This window comes from Elephantulus edwardii, unplaced genomic scaffold (assembly GCF_000299155.1).
Source record: "Elephantulus edwardii isolate Elephantulus edwardi_28Jun2011 unplaced genomic scaffold, EleEdw1.0 scaffold00083, whole genome shotgun sequence".
NCBI lineage: Eukaryota > Metazoa > Chordata > Mammalia > Macroscelidea > Macroscelididae > Elephantulus > Elephantulus edwardii.
In genome coordinates, this window is record NW_006399833.1 from 14,548,463 (window position 1) to 14,554,308 (window position 5,846).

At 36.6% G+C, this 5,846-nt stretch overlaps 1 pseudogene; it reads right to left on the minus strand.

Annotated features, from left to right (window-relative positions):
• The window catches only part of LOC102871377, a 28,188-nt pseudogene extending 22,635 nt beyond the window's left edge, over window positions 1–5,553 (minus strand).
• Window positions 5,554–5,846: the final 293 nt, after the last annotated feature.

Below are 5,846 nucleotides of genomic sequence, written 5' to 3' on the forward strand. Positions count from 1 at the left end.
GAGAAAAGTGCAACAATGAATGAATGGAAATCCAAAATCTCTTTAATTGTTCATTAAAATCAATAAAATAAAATTTAAAAAATATTATACTGAACAAAAGAAATTATTCAGAAAGATGGTCTTCTATGGACTCACTAACAAGGACTACTTAGAATAGACATGTGCATACAGATCAAGGTTTAACAGAGCTAAGTTTAGAAGAGAATTGTACTGTTGTCAAAAGGCCACATCTCTCTGGCAGTTTGAATGCATCAGCCACTTTATGGAGCAAAGGTGGTCAATCTCCTCCCATGAGATTTACAGCCTCCAAAACTACCTGTGAACGTCATCTATGAGTCAGTTCCTACTCTACAGCAATGACTTGACTGATAGAAGGAGAAAGAAGGGGATCGTTATTTAACTATTACTTAGTTTCTGATTTGGTGCATGGAAATAGTGATAATTTATGTTGGTAATGATTGCATTACAGGATTGATGTAACTGATTTCATTAAACTGTAGGATACACTGACTTGGCAAAAGTAGCACTCCGTTTTTACAACAGAAAAAAAAATCAACTTTTCCAAGATGCAATTCAGGTCAATTTAGACAATTGGCAAATTATGGTACTAAAATCAGGCAAAGAGCAAGTCATGCTTCCAAAATCCAGAATACTGGTAGCTACAAAACTATTTTAAGCTTAGTCCAATTTGGCAGGCAATAAAAGAACCAAAACACTGAGTCACAGCAACACCTGCTTTTCTTCCCCAAGCTTATATATTTTTCATGATTCTTTCTCTACATTAAAAGAAATTTTCCAGAATTACCTGATGTTGTCTTTTTGATCTAATAAATTCTCTTGAAGGATACCTCTAGGGAAGAGACAACTCATTCTTTTGCACCATTACTCAGTAAAGAGTCCTTATTTATTATCCACTCTGTAATAGATGTTAAAATTAGCAAATTTTGTAAGATAAATATACCCTGCCCTTGAATAATGGAAACTTCATACTTCACCTCCTCACATCTCTTTTACCTCTCAAACCATGGCAATCTAGAAATCGCTAACACCAGCCCTGGGATTTCTTTTATAACATCACTTGCTTCACTGATCTATCTGCATTATTTTATTGCAGCTCATCTACATACTACAGATACTTAATGAGCTTTCCTCTCGTCCTGATTCATATTCTTCTTCATAGAACCCATTTTCTTGGATTATTTGTTCAGCATACAGATTTAATTAGTATGGTGAAAGGATACAATCCTGACAGACTCATTTCCTGATTTCAAACCATGCATTATTCTCTTGTTCTGTTTAAATGACTTTGTGCAAATTCAAAATGAGCACAATTAAATGTTATGAAATTTCCCTTGTTTGCAAACAGTCAAATGCCTCTGCATAATCAATAAAATACAAATAAACATCTTTGTGCGATTTTCTGTTTCCATCCAAAATTTATCTGACATCAGCACAATGATAACCCTCTTTCTATTGCCTTTTCTGAGTCTGGCTTGAATTTCTATTAGTTTCCTACTGCTGTACAGCTCCAAGCATTTTTTAAAATAGTGATGTAAATCAAACTTTATAAAGAAATTTATTTTTTCATTCAATCATTCATACACATTTCATTTTGTTTTCTTTTCCTCATCTTCCCATTCAAATAGTAGTGTTTCAGATTGTTAATTACAATACACATAGCCTGATTGTTCATTCATTTCAGAGTGACCTGTCCTTCACCTGTTGCAGTACAATGCTCATTATCTATCCATTCTTTTTCTGTTCTCTCTGCCCATTCTCCCTCTTCCCTTAACCATCCTATTTTTATAACAATGGTCTTCAACAGTATTTATCCTTTTGTGACTAAGTTATTTCACTCAACATAATACTCCAGGGCTTTTAAAATTATCTTCAGCAAAACTTTATTTACTTAGGATATTTTTTTTATTTTGCCCAATATTTTCCACATTTTGTTGTTGTTAAGTGCCATCCAGTCACAGACGATTCATAGCGACCCTATGAACAAAAGACCTGAACACTTATATAACTTTCATCATTTCTTCAAGTTCATAGGATTTCCGGAGCCAAGCTTTTTCGGAAGTGGATGCCACTCCTGCTTCCTAGCTTGTTTTAATCGGGAGCTCCACCAAACACTATCCACCGTGGGTAACCATTATCACATTTGACACATCAGTGCCACAGTGTTCAGCATCACAGCAACCATGAGTTACCTCTGTACAGCAAATGGACAGACCAGTGCAATACCACTTAGAAGAATGCTTAATCAAAAACAATTAAAGCAGGCCTGAGGGCTGCAGATTAAAATAACCCACCTTTGGCTTGGTAGCATCACTTTCTGTCCACTAGGTTATGTTTCTTTATTTAGAATAATTACAAATAGAGATCTCTTTCAGTTAATTGGCCTAGCAGCTCTCTTCCAGATTTCTTAGCATAGATGGGTAAGCATTTTTAGAGTTGCATCCATTTGCTTAAATGTTACAATTAGTATTCCATTATTCCCTGGAGCCTTGCTTTTCACCATTGCCTTAAGTGCCAACTGGATGCCATGGGTCTTAATCATATTTTAACTAGTCAAATAACTGAATTCTGATTAGTTCTCTTTTATATAGTGATTATGTATATTCCCTCCATATTATTTTAATGTTTCTAATGTCCTTGAATATTTTGTCCATGGAATCCTTCAATATTGCAAGTAGAGGCTTGATTTTATTTTAGCTTCACTTCCTTCAGCTTCAGAAATGTCAGGGATGTATCTCTCTTTTGGGTTTTTAATCTCAGCTGTTTCTGCATTTCACTGCAACCTGAGATCAGATTATAATAATCCCTGTATGACTGGGGGGTAGGTAGAGTGGGGGGGGGAGAGAGAGAGAAAAGAGAGAATTTTGCTGGAACATCCATTAATATACTGGAGATAGGCTTCAATTCCAAGGAATGTAGGAATTTCCAGGAAAGAAACCTCCCTTTGAATGGATTGGCTGTTCATACTCAGATTACAAAATGGAAGATGACTACATTAGTGTTTTTCAAACCACTAAGCCAAACTCATACATAACATTATTCTTTTCATGCTTCAAGGCAGCTTCATTTTCAACAAGCAAGACAGAATTATCTTTGTACTGGGGATTGTTAACAGATCTTTCATAATACTGATGTTGTATTCTCTCTATAGTCCAGCTTCTTAGATATTTTTTACACACATAAAAAAGAATAAGAACTTATTCTAATGTTTTCTTCATGTTGCATCCACTTTTTTTTCTAGTAAGTTTCCTTTTAGGTTCTTGTCTTCTAGCTCTGTTTCTCTGTTACATCTCTTCTCTGCTGTTTTTTTTTTTTTGTCCCTCCAACTTGTTGAAAAATTCTGACATTTTGGTATTAGGACAGAAGGAGAGTTGATGCGTTTGAGCTGTGGTGCTGGAGAAGAGTATTGAATGTACCATGAACTGCCAAGAAAACAAACAGATTTATCCTGGAGAGGGTTAAGCCAGGCTGCTCCTTGGAGGCGAGGATTCTGGGGCTTCGTCTGACATACTTTGGACATGTTGTAAGGAGGGACAGGTCCTTTGAGGGTAGAGGGATGGCGTAGGAGGGGAAGACCCTCTATGAGGTGGATTGATTCAGTGACTGGGGTAATCAGGATGGGTGTGTCAGAGGCAGTGTGATTGGCACAGGATAGAACAGGGTGTAGGGCTGTTGTACAAAAGGTCACTATGAGTCACAAGTGCCTCGACAGCACATAACAACAACATTCTGGATTGCATTTTTATGCATTTCTGTTGCTTCTAGCACTGTGTTGGTTGTATCTTCTCTGTCTTGTGATTATTTTTTTTTCCATTCATGTACTTCTTTATGTATAATTTAAATTCTTTCTCTCATCATTTGTAACTTATTAATAGCAGTTCATACAATTTTGTGTTGGTCTATTTCCTTTTTTATACAAAACTTCATTGTGTTTTTTACACACATATAGCATGGTACATGCAAGTAGGCAGGCTGAACAAGTCCAAGAGGCTAACGATTACATACAGATACACAAGAAATGTTCTTACAGAAAACATGGTTGGAGCAATATTCTTTCTTAAAACACACACACACACACACACACACACACACACACACACACACCCAAATATACAAAGTAGAATGCTGTAAAAAAGCATGTCAAAACTTAAAAGCTTTCAAGCTTTTCACAGAAATAAGGTATGGTAGTAGATAAAAGGAGTCTTGCTAGCTTCTCTTTTAACTCACTAACTCAGTCCCATAAAGACAAATACTGTTCAAGACCATTATTGTAGAAGTAGGTAACTGGTAAAACGTATATGAGGATCTAAGGCAGAGGGGTGCGGCTGGGAGGGACCGGGAGTAATCATTGGGTCGCATGGTTTGATGGGTGGAGAGGTGATGGATTGGAGAGGTGGGGAGATTCAGTGCAAGGAGCAATGTGTACAAACTTTGTAGGTGAACCAGTTTAAATTTTTTTTTAAAAAATGTGAATTGCAAGAAAGAAAAAGAAAATAATAATAAAAACCCTCTGGAGTCTCATTCATTTCTCATGGGGGACTTTTGTGCTCACTGTTTGTTGGATATGCTTTATATAGTCTTTTTCTCTTCAGATTTTACAGCTTTTGGTAAAGGTTCCAGCTCTTTGTTTGATTCACTTGGCTAGGTTTTTCTCCAGACTTTTGTTGTACAATTCTAGGTGGAAATTTTTGTCCAGGGTCTAAAAGGAAGGCATACACATGCTGTCTCTGGAAAATAGAGCTTGGTTATGCTTTCCTCTTGACTTAAGTTTGACTCTGTCTTGCTCTTCATAATCCTTGAAATGCCACCAATATCCTTTGGAGGGATGATATTGACAGTGCAACATAGCTTCATCAAAAGCTGACTGAAAGACATGCACTGAAGTAAGCACTCTGGAATTTATAGCTGATCCCAAGTCTGATGCCTGATACATCATTCCAGTAATGATATAATAATCAGCTAGTGGGATAACTTGAGCAGATGACTGTCATTTCTGCTTATGAATAATAAAAAGAATTGGTTATTTAGCATGTAGAAGGGTTGCTTCTTTTTGAGAAGCAAGCCAGGACACTATCACGGTTCAAAATGGGGATCCAGGCACTGTCAAACTAAAGATTCCCAGTAAGTTATCTTTTAGTTAGCAATCAAGTGCTTTGATGATGTGTCACCAGGCTTCTAACTTAAAGGGCTATGTACATTAATTTTTCCATTGATTTAAGAAATATTTGAGTGTATGTTATCAAAAAGGATCAGTTCCTAGAGAAGGATAGCATGCTTAATAAAGAAGATCTCGGATATCCACAGCTGCCATAGTTCCCTCATATCTACATATTTCTTCTACCTCCCTGTTTCTGAGTTATTCATTGGGTCTGCAATCTTATAAGCTTTTTTAGGAGAAGGCTTGTTTTGTTTTTTCATAATGCTTGAAGATGCCTGTTGCTTCCTTAATAATAAGTAAGTGTAGAAATATCAAGGGCTGTGTGGAGATAGTTTTATGTGACACTTACCAACTTCACAAAGAGGAACTGTCCCCATGAACAACATCAACTACACAAAATCAATTCCCATGAGGTCATACATGTTTCTCTGGTTCCCGTATCTCTTTAATTCATCCCAATACAAATCCAATGTGATAGCTCAAAGATCACATAGAACCATATTGATATAGTCAAAAGGTTAGAATCCAGGTTAGTAACAGGATACAATCAGGATAGATTCTAAAATGTTCTCTTTTGATGCCCTCAACCTGGAGCCTCACAACTTTAGGCAAGTTTTACAAGTCTCTCAGTTCTGCCATTTATGGCTCTTGCCTCGTACTCCCAACCCTC